At 40.5% G+C, this 15,947-nt stretch overlaps 1 non-coding gene across 1 annotated transcript; it reads left to right on the top strand.

Moving 5' to 3' along the window:
- Positions 1-11,739: 11,739 nt before the first annotated feature.
- Positions 11,740-11,923, top strand: LOC112861917 (U2 spliceosomal RNA). Its single transcript, XR_003223781.1, has one exon. It is a non-coding gene; the product is annotated as a U2 spliceosomal RNA (small nuclear RNA).
- The last annotated feature ends 4,024 nt before the right edge of the window (positions 11,924-15,947 follow it).

Genomic DNA, 15,947 nt, shown 5'->3' with positions numbered 1-15,947 from the left:
TCTTGGAACACTCTCCAGGAGAAGAGTGGAGGTTTGCCTGGAAAAATATCAGACAGATTCTGGGCAAAGGCAAACTGGTGAGCATCGTGTTGGCCCGGAAACCTTTCCGTGCATGGGGAGAGGTCTGACCCTGCGGGCAATAAGTGCGGGTGCCATGGGCCAGCTGAATCGAAGCTTCTGCCTTCAAAGAACCTGCGACTACCTCTGTTCCTCAGGCGACTGAGGGCCAGCTAACCTCATTTCTGAGGTGATACCTCGGATCATAGGAGGTCCCAGCAACCAGGGAAAGAATAGTTCTTAGGAAAAGAAAAGCAGCTCCCCCTAACTGAGCACTTGTCCTGCACTTACACAGCTACACAGGCTCTAAGGTCCTACATTTCCAATTCTGCAGGTGTTTCCCAGGATTTAGAGCAAATTCCAGAGTCTGAATACCGATTTTCAATTTTTAACTAGATCCCCTATATACTAATTGTCCAGTACATTCTACTAGCATAATTAAATTTTCCTGCGAGTCTCGTAATGCCAAATAAAGTAAACGGCCCAAAAGAACATGGGACATTTTTGTGTTTTCAAAGTCAGTTGGTCATAACAGTGTGTAGGAGAGCTGCTTAAATATTGTGATGTGAATCTATACCAAAAACCATAAAAAACACATTATGATTTATAAGCATGAACCTAGGGAACTGCTCCTTAAAAGTCCTAAGGTATCCACTTGCGATGTTAGCTGTGTAACTTGGAATTTAGTCCACCCCTCTGAACCTCAGTTTACTCACTTGAGGAAAAAAAAAAATAGTGGTTGTATTTTCATTGTCGTTCAGTGCAAAATATTTAGAATTTTTTCCTATGAGTTTTGTTTTCAATACTTATTCATAAGTCTGTTTAAATTGCAGATATTTGGAGTTTGCCTAGTTATCTGACTGATGATTTTTAATTTAATATTGGTGTGGCCAAAGAGAATGGCCCATATCATTTCAGTTTTTTAAATATATCGATGCTTGTTTTATGACAGTACATACTCTTTTATAGTGCACAAGGTAGATTACATTCACCATATGAATGTGCAATGAAAATATTTATTTTGCAGTTGTCAGATATTATGTCCCTTAAATGCCAGTTAGATCCAGGTGGTTAATAGTGTTGTTCTGACCATGCAAGTCTGTACTGATTATTTTTGCCAACATGTTCTACCAATTGCTACTGTTAAGTGAGTGTGTAATTGCTTATTTCTCCTTTAATTTTGTCCATTTCTGCTTCATGTATTTCAAAGTTCTATTATTAGGTGCATACATTTATAATTTTTATTTCTTTTTGTTGAATTATCCTTCTTACCATTACGAAGTATCCCTCCTTAGTAATACTAGTTTCCTTGAAGTTTGCATTATAGTAACTCAACAGTTTTTATGCTTCTTGTGTTATATATCCTTTTCTTTCTTTTCCTTCTTAAAATTTTTTTTAAATGTTTATTCTTGAGAGAGACAGAGAGAGAGAGAGAAAGGGTGACAAAGCATGAATGAGGGAAGGGCAGCGAGAGAGGGAGACACAGAGTCCGAAGCAGGCTCCAGGCTCCAAGCCATCAGCAGAGACCCCGATGTGGGGCTCAAACTCATGAACCATGAGATCATGACCTGAGCTGAAGTTGGATGCTTAACTGACTGAGCCAGCTAGATGCCCCACTATCAATTTATTTTCAATTTGTCTATCTTGTAGAAAGCATGTAATCAAGCCATCTTTTTTTTTTTTTTTTTTCTTAATTTTAGTTTTTTAGGAAGAGTTTCAGAAGAATCGGTATTAATTCTTCTTTAAATGTTTGGTCGAATTCTCCAGGGCAGCCATATATTTCTGGCATTTTTTGTGCTGGGAGGTTTTTGATAATTGATCAACCTCTACTTATTATTGTTCTGTGCAGATTTTCTATTTCTTCCTGACTCAGTCTCGGTAGGTTGTGTGTTTCCAGGAATTTATCCATTTTTTCTAGGGTGTCTAATTTGCTGGCATAGAATTGTTCATCATAGTCTCTTAAGATCATGTTTCTATACTATCAGTTATAGTGTCTCCTCGTTCCTTTCTGATTTTATTTGAGTTTTATCTCTTCCTTCTTAGTTTAGCTAAAGGTTTGTCAGTTTTGTTTATCTCTTGGAAAGACCAGCTCTTAGTTTCATTGATTTTTCCCCCTTTTATTTTTACTGTCTCTGTTTCTTTTATTTCTACTCTGATCTTTATTATTTCCTTCCTTCTTCTAACTTTGGACTTAGTTTGTTCTTCTTTTTCTAGTTCTTTGTGGTATAGAGTTACGTTGTTTTTCTAGGATCTCTCAAATTTCTTAGTATATACCTTTATCACTGTAAACTTTTTTCTCAGAACTGCTTTTGCAGCATCATATAGATTTTGGTATGTTTCCATTTTTAATGTTTTGAGACATTTAAAAATTTTCCTTTCTCTTTTGACCTGCTGGTTGTTAAGCCTGTTGCTTCATTTTTAGATTCAAATCTTAATGTTTTCACCCACGCTGATAATCTCTGCCTTTGGTTGTGGTGTTTAGACCCATACCATTTACTGTGATTATTGTTATGATAGGAATTTGGTCTGAAACTTGATTACCTATCAGCTGTTTGTCTTTACTGTTACATGTTCTCATGTCTATCCTTTGGGCCTGCATTTAGATGTTTTCATTATTTTTGTATTCCACTTAAAAATATCTGTTGGCTTTTGGCTATCCTTTGTGTGTGTGTGTTTTTGTTTTGTTTTGTGTTTGTGTTTTTTTGGAGTTGTTGTAGTGGTTACAACATATATAACGAACTTACCACAATCTACTTAGGGTTAATCTTGTATCCATGGAAAATATAAACAGTTAGTAATAACAACAGTACCTTTATCACCACCCTTAATATTGTCATATATATTACTTTCATTTATATTGGAAACGCCACTAATGCCCAGATATCAGACCTTTATTTTCTTTTACCTTCCATTGCTTTTCCTACAAGTAACTTTTTTCACTTACTGGCTGTGTGTAATTTCATTCTATTTCTCTGTGTAGTATGCATATTTTTATACAAAAACATCATGATGGTGAACAGAAGTAAGCCAGAGGAGAATATTAACAGGTGATATAGATAGCGGGCAGGGAGCCAGACCATGTAGGGCTTTGTAGTCCATTGTAAGGATTGTGGCATTTAAGATGGGAGAAATGAGACTTGACAAGTTCTCAGCAGAAGGATTGGCAAAATCATATAAAAATTCTGCTATGTCAACAATAAACTGTGGGCTCCTGGGTGGATCAGTGGGTTGGGCATCCAACTTCAGTTCAGGTCATGATCTCAAGTTCATGGGTTCGAGCCCCGTGTTGGACTCTGCACTGACAGCTCAGAGATGGAGGTTGCTTTGGGTTCTGTATCTCCCTCTCTCTGTGTCTCTCCTCTGCTTGCACTGTGTTTCTCTTTGTCTCCTGTAACAAACAAACAAACAAACAAACAAACAAACAAACAAACAAACTGTAATAGCTTAAGGGTAGAAGCAGGGAGGCCACATAGCATGTAGGTGCAATGATCCAGGCAAGAGATATTGGTGTCTCAAATCAGGATGTGGCGACTACTGTTTGAATTGCTTACAGATTTTGTTAGTAATGCCAATAAGATTTTCAGATGGGTTGGATGTGGAACATGAAAAAAAGAGAAAAGTTAGGAAGGACTCTCAGATTTTTGATTTCTGAAGTGGAAAATTTGGAGTTGTCATTCAGCGAGAAGGGAAAACAATCAGATGCAGTTGTTTCGGAGGGGGGGGGAGAAATTGAGTTCACTTATGGAGATGTCATAAATGCAATTCACTTATGGTCGATGTAACTCATGAAAGGGTTTTGGACAGAAGATAGACGTTTGGAAATTACCCCCTAGAGATGGTATATAAAGGGATGAGATGGATGAATTCCCTTGCATGGAACAAGTATAAATAGAAAAGAGAATAAGAAAAAACAAACAAACAAACCTGAGCTCCAGCATCTTGCTATAATTAAAGATCTAGAGGAAAAGGAAGAAAGTAAGGGATTTGAGAGGAATAACTATTTAAAGAGAAAGAGAATGAAGGATGTGTATTGTCTGGAAGGCAGGTGAACCAAATCTCTGAAGGAAGTGAAATGAATGTTCTTGGTCAAATGCTACTGATAGGTCAAATCAAATGACACTTGAGACTAGACCTTTGGGTTTAGCCGCCTGGAATTGATGTCCTTGATGAGAGTCATTTTGGTGCAGATGTAATGGCAAGAGGAAAGTCAGAGTGGTATATGATTAAGAATGGATGGGGAAAAAGAAAAAAAAAGGAAGACGGGGAAATTGGAGGCAAGGTGTAGAGATAATCTTTCCAAGTAGATTTGCTGAAAAAGGGAGGAAAGAAATGGCAAGATGGTGATAGCTAATGGGTAAAGCGAGGTCATGAGATGATTTATTTTTTTATTTTTACAATTTTTATTTACTTTAAAATTTATTTGGGAAAGCGTGAGCAAGAGAGAGGGGCAGAGGGAGAGGGCGAGAAAATCTTAAGTAGGCTCCATGCTGAGCATGGAACCCAATGCATGGCTCTGTCCCATGACCCTGGGATCATGACCTGAGTTGAAATGAAGAGTCAGACACTCAAGTGACTGGGCCCCCCAAGGGCCCCAAGAGAAAGCATTTTTTTTCTTTAAATGGAAGGGATGAGGGTGTATTGGTATGCTGATGGGTATGATCAAAGTGGAGAAGGGAATGCTGATCAGGAAAGGAAAAGAGTCACAGTTTCTTGACCAGTGTCCTTGAGTATGTTCATCAACACAGAGAGATTGGGTAAAGTTGAGTGCATGGAGAGATTGCTTTGCTAAAAAGTTAGCAAGCAGAAGTTGTGGGGTTAGATGCTGACAGTTAGTTGATGTGGTTGGTAGAGGATGGGAATATTGTCTTCTGACTGCTTCTGCTTCCTTGGTGAAGTGAAGCCAGATCATCATCCGCAAATGAATGTTGAGGAAGAGGATTTGAGCTTTTGATTGAGTGAGAACTTAAAAAACCATATCCAGGAGAGTCAGTGGACACTAGTAGTGTTTTATTTCTTCTGAGTGTTTGGAAATTCTAGCAATGTATGTTTTGGTGTGGCCTTTTTATATTCATCTTGGGGGCCCTTGGTGGGCCCTTTTAATCTGAAAAACTATTTGTTTCTTTTACTTCAGGCACAAAGAACATCATGAACAAGTTCAGAGAGCTCCATTAAGAGGAATCCTTATGCAACAGAATGTCAGAGTGATAGTTTAGTGAAAGGATAGTAAGTTTCTTCAGTAGATGAGAAAGGTTTAAACATTAGTAAGCTCACGTGTTGACTAGCATGTTTTAGGAAATATATTTGCTTTGTACCAAGTCCTTCACATGGAGTTGACTTTCCCCATTTCACCATCCCGTGGTGTGCCTAAAAGCCAGGCATGTATATTAAATTTTTTTTTGATGTTTATCTATTTTTGAGAGAGAGAGACACAGTGCTAGTGGGGGAGGCACAGAGAGAGGGAGACACAGAATCTGAAGCATGCTCCAGGCTCTGAGCTGTCAGCACAGAGACTGATGCGGGCTTGAGCCCACAAACAGTGAGATCATGACCTGAGTCAAAGTTGGACACTCAACCGACTGAGCCCCCAGGCACTCCCAGGCATGTGTATTAAATAGTAGCTTGCTTGAGTATTCGTTCTTTTTACCTCCTGTTCTCCTGTTAATTGCACTGAGAAGTTGCTTCTTCAAACTCAGCCTTCTTGCTTTGGATTTCTCCCTCTGGATTCCTATATTTAGGAACCTCTTTGAATTACTAACTAGTGTTTGGCTCTCAGCTTTGCCTCTCCTTCATGACAATATCCCTGTATCTTTGAGTGGTCCCGTTCCTTCACTGGGCATTTGCTTTGTGTGACTATCTACCAGCGACCATAGTTTCTGGACCTTAGTCCCTTTCTACGAACCCACAAAACAAATCACAGGGAAATAAAAGAGGTGAGATCTTTAGGTAGAAGTCTAAAGTGGGTTAGAATAAAGAGACAGACTGGAAGCTAGGAGGATATGCTATAGCTAGGTCCCTGGTGAATAAAGTAGTAAGGAGGTTCCAAACTAGGGCAGTACAGATTTTATTCTTCAACAGTTGTGTTGTGACAAACATTACTCAAAAGGTGGTATTTCTCATATATGCTTGGGACCACTTGATTTCATTAAGAGTATACACTGAGTATATTGAAATCGCTCAATAAGTTAGTAGTAACTTTTCAGAAAATGGAGATAACACATAGAAATGCGCAATTGGGTCCAAATTGTCCTCGATGTCTTTAGCTGGGTCCAGGATGTTACCTCATGCTGTTACCACTCAAATGTGCATCACAATCATGCCAAAGATACATAGACTTTGGAGAATACTTTTCAACTCTTAATTCATTTTCTGTTAAGATCTGATCTTCTTGGGGCACCTGGGTGGCTCAGTCGGTTAAGGGTCCAACTTCAGCTCAGGTCATGATCTCACGGTTCCAGAGTTCGAGCCCCGAGGCTGACAGCTCAGAGCCTGGAACCTGCTTCAGATTCTGTGTCTCCCTCTGTCTGCCCCTCCCCCACTCACGCTCCGTCTCTCTCTCTCTCTGTCTCTCAAAAATGAATAAACGCTAATTTTTTTTTTTTTTAAGATCTGATTTTCTCTTCACAGTAGAAAGTTACAGGTACATTGTCAGAGCAGACACCTGTGTGCAGTATTTAGAATGAAAACTGTATTTATCTTCTATAATGAATGTTAGATTGATAGTCGCTGTCTCAGCTAGCAGACGTCAATTCAAATGGGATTTACTTAATAAGGAATTCATTGCAGAGATAATTTATTGTAGAAAGTATATTGTAGAATTTGACACAGGGATGCTAGGAGTTTCTACTAAGTCACCAAATACTCAGGGGACTTTCAATGTGTTCCTTGTTCACACAAAAGGCATCTCCTGCAAATGCAGATAGTGACAAGATCAGATGGGGCTTACCTTTGGGTAAAAATCATTACTATTTGAAAGGATCACTTCTGCTTGTCTACACAAAGGTAAAATGCTTTTATGATTGAACTTTGACTTCATATTCTCGGGTTTTGTTATCCCATAACCCATTCGTTACCTTCACCTGGTGGGTTCTGCCCAGGTTTACGGCGTTAAGCCGCGACAGAACTGCCTGTTTCTGACCCCCACTCTAGACTTTGAAGGGGAAATGGTGGCTTGGTGGAGGTCTGCCTCTGCTCAAATTATTGACATATTGCTTGGTAATTCATTTGGTTTTGTGCAGGTATAACTTCTAGTATATTTGCGCAAATCACTCCTTTGTTACCATTTCTACCTTTGCTTTGTCCACATAGGCCCACAGAGTTGGACATGGGCCAGTTTTTCTAGACAATTTCATGTCAGTTCAACCCCAGAGTGTCTGTTCTCTGGAGAAAACTCTATAGCAACAATCTCATACATTTTCATCCAATTTATTCTTTGAATGTTAGGAAGGGAACTGAGCAATCATGGCCCTGATATTTCAGTGGCTGAACTTGTTATTTTGGAAGCAGCCTTATGATTTAAATAGAACTGAACACATCGACCTTTGCACCCCTGCCCTGATTTTCTTACACAGCGTTCTTCTCATGAATGGCTCCAGAGTGTCCTCTGGGTACCCTGCCTGGCAGGAGAGTGGGTCCTTTTGATCACACAATTGATTCCCAGGGTCTCCTCACACACTGACAATTTTTACTAATCAAATTAACATACGGTCCATCACCCTAGTGGAAAATATTTCTCATTTAGAAGGAATTACTAAACCATGCTAAAAATGGGTGTCACAAATACTATAATATGCTCGCATTATGTGCCATGGTAAAATCTGCCAAAGGGCACAGAGAGATCCTCGGAGGGCCAGAAACACGTGGGATATGAAGGATTTCTTAAGCTAGAGAAGAAAAGCAATAAGATGGAGGGGAAAGCCAAAGGGAAAGTGACCAGTGTCCCCTCTTGAACATCTTCACTGCTGAGAGACACCCTCCAGTTTCGATTTTTATTGGGATATTGACACATTAGCCTGACAATGGGTCTGATCTACTTAACAGTGTACAGAAATGGACAAAGTGACCAAGAGAAAAAGGTGGGGAAGCTTCTATCTGTTATAACTAAATATTCTCTCGATTGAGCTTCTATTAGGTGTCCCGCAAAGCACTGAGTCGCTTTACGGGTGCCGTCTTATTTAATTTTATCTATAGCTCCATGATCAAATGAGGAACCAAGAATAGCTATTTACAGACTTAAAACATTGTGAGAAGAAATGCACTGTGATGAATGGGACTTTTTAAAAAGACACTAGCGGGCATGGTTGGTGCAAGTGTAAGAACTCATGGTGATCATTTAGGAAGAGAAAAAGACACATCTATTAGATACAGCTTACCAGATTAAGTGTCCCTAGGACGGAGGAGGGTTGTGACTGACTTTCTGTCGTCTGGAAACCGTAGCATTGGGTTTTATGACTTCTTCCTGTTCCTCCGGTCCCTCAGGTGCACAACTGTCCACGTAACCAGTTCTACAATTTGTTCTGGGGACTTTAAAAAATGTGTCTCAAGAAAAGCAATTCAGAACGTCAAGACCAAGACCCAGAACTGTTGGGCAGTAACTTAAAATGTCTTCTAGCCTCTTCCCCTCTTTCCACCCAGTGAGTTCTTAGTTATGCCAGTAGGGCAAATGTTCCATGCAAAGAGATGTGGAAAAGACAGGGCGTGACATGCCCTGTCTTTCTCAGTGCCTTCACTGATAACAAGAATGACCTGGAGAGTTTTGCTTCTATTCTGGTGAAATGTTTGTTTGAAGCATGTCTTTAAAAGCAGGTGGGGTTGCATGCTTGTTAGGTCTCAAATGGGTGGTTGAGTGGTTCGCAGATAAACTCTCTTAAACCAGCTTTTTCCCTCTTGGACTTCCCAGCCCTCTTCTCTGGCAAAATGCACCAACACAAAACGTCACGGTCTTAACCCTGATCTTCATTCTTCATTTGCTTATACCATTTAATAGCTTTTGCATTCATTGTCACTGATAGACCTCAGATTCTACCCGTGATTGATTATTAATATAATATACTGAAGATTTTTCCCCCATGGATGGTACATGAGTTTAAATAAGACACTATCCCTAACAAGTACCTCAAGACTCAATCCTGGGCAAAAATATTACACTGCTGCTCTACCCTGCAGAACTGGAAATTTTGAACAGCTGGATTTGTTTGTCCCGAATGTTCCATGTTGTGTCTTGGAGTCAAACATAGTGTCAGAAAAGTTATTAAGAGCTTCACCTGTTCTTAATGCCAGGGACAGTTGGAAGCTGACAGGATTTTCAGCTCTAATGTCTTTTCCAGGTTTGAAAAAGCAATTTAATAGTGCCTGGGACCTCTTTATGAATGTGTGGTTCCCCACTGCTTTTGAAGAGTGGCTCTTGCCCCCGAATCTTTGAACAATCACCAAAGAAGACATTGCACGAGGGGGGTGGAAATGGTGCATATTAACTGCGACAATCGCGCACAATCCAAGATGAATGGTTCTTTCTCCTCTCCCCTCATCCCTGGTGATTAGAAATAAATTTGTTAGGTATGTCTAGGAGACTAATTACATCATCATGAGGAATATCCCAGTGGGGAGATCTTTTCTTTTCGGATCAAAAGGATGGCCAGCGGCTACTGTGTTCAATCCAGTAATCTGCAGGAGACAGTGCTGGGGATGGCCAAGCGGCTCCGCTCCTCGGGAACATCTGCTCACAGAAAATGATGGGAAATTAACCATGTATTGGGGAGGCAGCTGCAAAGCATACAGCAAACGGGAATGAGGGAAGCACTCACCAGGTCAGAGGAGATAAAATGGGAAAGGAGCTTATGAAAGGTGGAGGCCAGGTGCAATAAGAAGAATCTTGATTTATTAGAGAAGCATTTTATTTATTATTATTAATATTATCATTATTATTACTATTAAGAGAGAGAGCAAGGTGGGGAGGGGCAGAGAGAGAGGGGGAGAGAAATCCCTAGCAGGCTCTGCACTGTCAGCACAGAGTCCCATGGGGGGCTTGAACTCATGAACTAAGATGGTGACCTGAGCTGAAACCAAGAGTCGGACACTCAACTGACTGAGCCACCCAGGCACCCCAGAGAGCAGCATTGAGAGGAAGGAATCCTGAATGTTAAGTATTCGCTCTGATCCTTATAGACGGTTTCTTGTCTCAAGGGTCTTCTCCAGATTGTTAGGAAGATTACGTAAGTTAAATATGAAACACCGGATCTTGTTTTCATAGAGTGATACCCGATCTCATTATTTTTTTTTTGAAAATTTTTTTTAACATTTACCTATTTTTGAGAAACAGAGGGAGGCAGAACATGAGCAGGGGAGGGGGAGAGAGAAAGAGAGGGAGATACAGAATCCAAAGCAGGCTCCAGGCTCTGAGCTGTTTGTTAGCACAGAGCCCGACGTGGGGCTCGAACTCAGGAACTGCAAGACCATGACCTGAGCCGAAGTCGGACGCTCAACCAACTGAGCCACCTAGGCACCCCATACTCGATCTCATTATTGATATTTCAGCTGACAGCCACTCATTTTTCTTACACTTAGAATTTGGCATGCAATTGATGGGCATATTGGTCTCAGGTTAGAGCCCATGGAACTCCCAACCAGGCCCGGAATGCCAGGAACAGGCAATACTCAGTCAATTTCAGTGACAGTGGAGAGATGTTTTTATCCAAAATATATATGGTAAAATAATAGTACACAATTCTTAAAATACCAGAGAAAGATTCTAAAATAAAAATGTTTATGAAATAAAGCTTTGAGTCCTATACCTTTTCATGACCTGGGAGAGACTACAGATCATCTAGTTCAATATCCACAACTGCCAGAGGGAGAGAAAGGCCAAAAAGGTCTAGCGACTGGTTGTATGGTGTGGTAGAGAATCCTGGGCATAAATCAAAGATATTTGCTCCCCTTCCACAAGGTGGAGCAATTGCCAGAAAGTGACAGTGGAGGGATAGACCTTCCCCGGCTCTTTCAGAAAGGTGGGGCCATTTACCCACATCTTGGCAGGAGAATGTGAGCGACAATGATGTCAATCTGTTGAGAGACAAAGGAGGGGTAAGAAGCTGGTGTGCCTGTATTCCTTCCCTCGTCCGTGGACTGGGATTCTGTGCCATGGATAGCTCTGGAAGCCTTACGTTGAAGATGACACAACCATCTTTGGGCCCCTGGATGATTGTGTGTAAGGAAGACATTCACTCTTTCTACCCTGAACTTTCTTTTCCAGTAATTGGTATTTCTGAGCAAGACCCAGATTTCTTTGGTGTTAAGCCAGGGTTCCTTTATTGCAGCAGTTGGCTTTACCTTAATGATGTGAAACTTTTCATAATTTACCTCTACAAGGACTATTTTTTTCCACCTTGTACCCAAGTAGAAAACATGCCACTAGCCATCTAAGGCTTACCTTACTTTTTTTTTTTAATTTTTAAATGTTTTTTTATTTATTTTTGAGACAGAGACAGAGTATGAGCAGGGGAGGGGCAGAGAGAGAAGGGGAGACCCAGAATCTGAAGCAGGCTCCAGATACTGAGTTGTCAGCACAGAGCTCAACGCGGGGCTCAAACTCATGGACTGTGAGATCATGACCTAAGCTGAAGTCAGACGCTCAACTGACTGAGCCACCCAGGCGCCCAAGCCTTACCTTACTTTTAAACACGTTTTTGGATCTCTTCTCGGCCTTTTGGCTAAGATCAAGTATAGTATCCGTTCTTACCAGTTTAAACACACTTTTGGAGGCAAGTACTTCAAGGAGAGAGAAAGTCTTTCAGAAATAGGGAATCAGTAGCGTCTGGATAAGCCATATTTTGCATGTCAGCTCCTGAATAATTAGATTAATAATTAACCCCCCACTGTATGATTGTTTTCTTCTTCTATAAGAACAAAAGTTGAAGGGAAATTTTTACCAGCATTATGGCATTTATTTGCATTTATTTAGCATGGTTGTTTTTACCACCTGTTTGCATATTTATTTCTAGATGGATTGAGAATCAAGGCAAAGCCAAAGGCAACTTTCAGTGTAGTCAAACTGGTAATCACACATGCTTAGCGGCTCGGGAGGCAGATTGTCTAGGGGTAAATCCTGAAGATAACCCCTGTCAGCTCTGCCATGTGGGGATATTACACCTCATTTCTGTGGCCTCAGTTGCCTTACCTATAAAATAAGAGTGTGATGGTCCATACTTGATAGAGCTGTTAAAATGGTGAGATGAAAAAAAAAAATCTGTAAATTACCCCACATAGGACCATACTCAACAGATACTGTCTTGGGGCAGAAAACGAAGAGGGAACACCCTATTTGATTAATGACTTTGGTTAAGGCATCCAATATGAAAAGCCAAGAATTGTGAGAACAAGTGTAGGAGGCTTCCAGAAGCTGACCTACATGTTGATAATGTTTTCGTTCTTCGAACATCAAGGCGGGGGTCTGTAAGCTGTAATGCAAGTAAGAAACCATCAACTGCTTACCATCAGCATGTTGTAAGGTGCATAAGTGGATTTAATAGGTGTTATGCTCCTTTGGCTTAGCTCCATGATTTCCCATAGTGACTAAATGAGATAAGGTATGGAAAAGATTCTTCATTAGCTGTAATGTTCTATTACAAATGCACCCATTTGTTTCCGCATTTGCTATAGGTATATCAAGTGTTGATCAGATACCCTACACTTGGTTAAGGACTGGCATGGTACTTGAACGTGTACCATGGTGTAGTCATAGGTTCTGCCACCAAACAACATCAAGTCTAGTCACAGATGACAGACAAGTACATGAAGTTTTATAATCAAATGTGCCATCGTGCAGGGATCTACAGAGCAGTACAGAAATAGGAGAAAGTGACAAATGATGTTATTGTTGTTGAAATACCCTGTCCTTCCTCTTTAGAAGAATCCACAATCTAAAATTTCCTTCAATGAGATTTCAAGGTCAGGATGGGGAGGTTATCATATCTTGCTAAAATTATTAATAATGGAAGGACGCCTGGGTGGTCCAGGCATGGTCTCTTGATTTGAGCTCAAGTCATGGTCTCACAGTTTGTGGGATTGAGCCCCATGTCAGGGATTCTCTCTCTCCCTCTCCCCTTCTCTCTCCCTCTCAAAATAAATAAATAAACATTAAAAAAATTAATGCTTGCAGCATAATACAAAATCTGCATTTCCTGAATATTATAGTTTATTACCTAAGCTAAAATACTGGTTTGGGTTTGACTTTGGTCAATACTTACCCCATCTGGCTCCATTGCTTGGCTGTCATTACAAAACGTCCATTTTTAACATCATAGTGACAAACAGCTGTTACATAAGCTTGGACTTTATCTTTTGAATTTCGCTATGGGTAGACTACGTTCATTGTACGTCAGGTTGGGAATTCATGGAGGAATCTGTGAGAGCCCAGGTTTACTGTCCTCCAAAGGAAGCTGTTAGAATTCCTTCAGATCTTCATGTGACAGTGGCCTCCCTTTTCCTGACCTCTTGTCATTGGGGCAAACTCTCACTGCTAGGCCGAAGACAAGGTCTTCAGAACAAACCCAGAGATACGCAGCCACAAAGGTCCATAGGCAGAACAAGTTGGGGACAGAGTAGAGAGGATTTTCCAAGGAAGCATGGTCTTTCCTGTTGACCAGTCGTCAACCATATGCCTAGAGCATATGACGAATGACACTGTGATTGTGGATGCATTTGAAAGATGATGTGCTAGCAATACAGTTTTAAGTTTTAATCTAGTAACTTTTTTGTTACACAAGTAATGCATGCCTGTTGTGGCAAACAACTCTAGATGAACAAAAACATAAACAAAAATTACCTATTTCCTACCTCTAGTGGTTTCTAGGTACTTTCTTTGCATATATGATAAAACCTTGGATTGCCAGTAACTTGTTCTGCAAGTGTTTAGCAAGATAAGCAAACATTTTTTTTTAATAGGTTTTTAATGTTTATTTATTTTTGAAAGAGAGAGAGACAGAGTTTGAGTAGGGGAGGGGCAGAGAGAGACAGAGACACAGATTCTGAAGCAGGCTCTAGGCTCTGAGCTGTCAGCACAGAGCCCGATGCGGGGCTCCACCCCACGCACTGTGAGATCATGTCCTGAGCCATTGTTGGATGCTTCACCAACTGAGCCACTCAGGTGCCCCGACAAGCAAACATTTCTAATAAATTTTAACTTGATAAACAAGCCACGTCTCACAATATGAGTAGTACCAGATGCCGAATGTCACATGATCACAACTGAGCCAATGGTTCTTGAAATTCACTTTGATATACAAGTGCTTGGGATTATAAGCATGTTTCTGGAAACAATTATGCTCTCAAATCAAGGTTTACTCTACACATACATATTATTCATGTTGTATTGTAACCCTCACATTATTGCGAACATTGAGGAAATATCTAGAACTAGAATATTCTTGGAAATGATCGCAATGCCCCTAGTATATTTGATATTCTATGATACTTTTGCTATATCTTATATCAAAGAAGACTTTGAATAAACTCTGGGGGGAGGGGGCGATTTATGCGTATCACTCTTCACCGAATACTCTGCAGCCCTGTCGTACAGTGGAAAGAACATGAGTTTTGGAATAGGACAGAAATGGCTAAAATTTGAGTTTTTACACTTGGTGGTTGTGTGATCTCGGCGAATTAAATAGGTTTAGTCACATGAAACTGCCAACATCTAATCCTTTTTGACTGAAAAATGGTGATTTCCTCTGGTTCAGTCTGAATCTTCAACTCTCTGAGTATAGCTTCCTTAACTATTAAATGTAGAATGCTACTATCTAACAGAATTGATGTTGGAATTAAATCAGATAATATTTATTTTTTTTCATATTACTTATTTAACTTTATTATTTTTTTAATATGAAATTTTTGTCAAATTGGTTTCCATACAACACCCAGTGTTCATCCCAACAGATGCCCTCCTCAATGCCCATCACTCACTTTCCCCTCCCTCCCACCCCCATCAACCTTCAGTTTATTCTGTTTTGAAGAGTCTCTTATGGTTTGGCTCCCTCCCTCTCTTACTTTTTTTATTTTCCTTCCCCTCCCCCACTGTCTTTTGTTAAGTTTCTCAGGATCCACATAAGAGTGAAAACATATGGTAAAATCAGATAATATTTGTAAAATACCTAGTGTATGGTAGATGTTTGACAAATATTAATCCCTTACCCTGACATCTTCACTGGGAATACACAATACCCTTAGGGGATGTGTGTGTGGATCCTCACAGAAGCAAAGGCCAAGATGGATTAAAGGGGCAAGAAATTTGTTGGGAGGAATGATTTTCAGGAAGAAGGGGGATCGATTCAGGAAAGGCCAGGGAAACTGTCAGACTGTGTTGGAGATCTGGTCTTGACTGAAGGAGAAAGAAAAGAAGGCAAGGTTGGGGTCAAGTGTCTTAGACCACTGTACAGTTCTGAGGGAAGTCTGTGAAGGCTATCAGCAAAGGGGAGTCCTGTGTCACACAGGCACCGGGTTGCCTTGATCTCTCTACTAGGGTCAATTGTTCCCTGGAGGCAGCAATGTTCCCTGGAGCACAGAAACCGGTGGGATTCTCAGAGGGTAGCTCCTGGAGCTTCCCTGGCAGAAATCAGAGGGGCACGTTCTTCTGGCCACCATTTGTGAATTCCAGACATTAACCAGTGCAGTGTGTTCTTCATTATTTTTAGCAAGATTGAAATTAGAATTTGGGAATGATCAGGATTTGGAAAATGGATAATTTAAATTTTTTCAGCATTATTTATGGCATCTCATCAATATTTGCCTCCACATTCCCCTCACAGTGAAATCCGGACTGACTTGACTCTGGCCCTGTTCTTGGTCACGACTTGGATGCCTTGTCTTTTGGCTTCTCTTCCCCTTTACATTCTTGGAGCTTT

The sequence above is a fragment of the Puma concolor genome, chromosome A1 (assembly GCF_028749965.1).
Source record: "Puma concolor isolate L17-30 chromosome A1, mPumCon1.1.hap2, whole genome shotgun sequence".
NCBI lineage: Eukaryota > Metazoa > Chordata > Mammalia > Carnivora > Felidae > Puma > Puma concolor.
The sequence above is the reverse complement of the archived record's forward strand: the minus strand, read 5'-3'. Positions and strand labels throughout refer to the sequence as shown.